Here is a 1,662-nt window from a genome sequence, read left to right as displayed (position 1 = left end):
CTCAGTTAACTAGTGAGACATAAATGACTACTAGTTAACTAGTTGTATGCTACAATTTGACAAGTTCACATGCTGAGCAGCCAAAACATTTTACTAGTTAACTAGTTAAACACAGATATCCACTAGTATGCTGTTTTGTCCACTACTAGTTTACGAGTGCCACACAAAGTCTTCCACTAGTTTACTACTGAGGCCAAAAACACTCCTGCTAGTTTAACTAATGGACATTGAGGCACTACTAGTTTACTTGTAAACTGTACAGGGCATTACTAGTAAACTAGTACAGTAAAAACTGTTCTCACTAGTGTGACTAGTTAACATTTTAGCATTTACTAGTTAAGTAGTAAACATTTCTGAGCCTCACTAGTTAACTAGTATGGTTTGAAATACTCCAACTACTGTGACTAGGTAACATAGTTTATCTTACTAGTTACCTAGAACACTAAAATAATTATTCACTAGTATAACTAGTTCACATTATGAGTTTAACCAGTTAACTAGTAATCATTTATGTATCACTAGTTAACTAGCATGACTCGTAAAAACAATGCAAGTGCAACTAGTGGACATATGTTCTCTTACTAGTTAACTAGTGAACATTTAGAGCCTCACTAGTTCACTAGTATGACTCATGAAGCCATCTCTACTATAACTAGTCAACCTTTTTGCTTTTACTAGTTAACTTGTAAAACTGTGTATCCTAACTAGTTAACTAGTGAGGTTAAAAAATAGTCAAACTAGTTTAACTAGTGGACATATTGGCTCTAACTAGTTAACTAGTAAACACAAAATACATGTCACTAGTTAACTAGTGGATATTTAGCACCTTACTAGTTAACATGTAGGGATTTTTCCTCTACTAGTTTACTACTACATGGTTCAGTGTGCTACTAGTAAACTAGTACAGTTAACTCCTGAAGTTTGCAGACGACACGACCATCATGGTCTCATCTCTGATGGAGACGAGTCTGACTACAGGTGGAGACAGACCGGCTGGTGTCCTGGTGCAGCCAGAACAACCTGGAGCTCAACGCTTTAAAGACAGTGGAGATGATAGCAGACTTCAGGAAGAACCCAGCCCCCCTCACCCCCCTCACCCTGGGAGACTCTACAGTGAGCTCTGTGGAGAACTTCTGCTTCCTGGGGACCATCATCACTCAGGACCTCAAGTGGGAGCTGAACATCAGCTCCATCATCAAAAAAGCTCAGCAGAGGATGTACTTCCTGTAGCAGCTGAAGAAGTTCAGTCTGCCAACAAAGATGATGGTGAACTTCTACAGCTCCATCATCCAGTCCATCCTCTGCTCCTCCATCACCATCTGGTACCTGCAGCTACGGCCAAGGACAAGGCCAGACTGCAGCGTATCATCCACTCTGCAGAGAAGGTCATCGGCTGCAATCTGCCCTCCCTCCAGGACCTGAACCCCTCCAGGATTTTGAGGCGTGCAGGAGAGATTGTGGCCGACCCCTCCCACCCCGGTCATAAACTGTTTCAATCTCTACCTTCTGGAAGAAGGTTTAGGTCCATCAGGACCAGAACCTCCAGACACAAAAACATCTTCTTTCCCTCTGCCACCATCCACATGAACACACCCCAAGTCACCCACTGAACCCCCCCCCCCCACCTCCATGAAGACGTTATCTGCTGCACTGTATATATAT

The sequence above is a fragment of the Gouania willdenowi genome, chromosome 1 (genome assembly GCF_900634775.1).
Source record: "Gouania willdenowi chromosome 1, fGouWil2.1, whole genome shotgun sequence".
Classification (NCBI taxonomy): Eukaryota; Metazoa; Chordata; class Actinopteri; order Blenniiformes; family Gobiesocidae; genus Gouania; species Gouania willdenowi.
Note: the sequence above shows the minus strand (reverse complement) of the source record.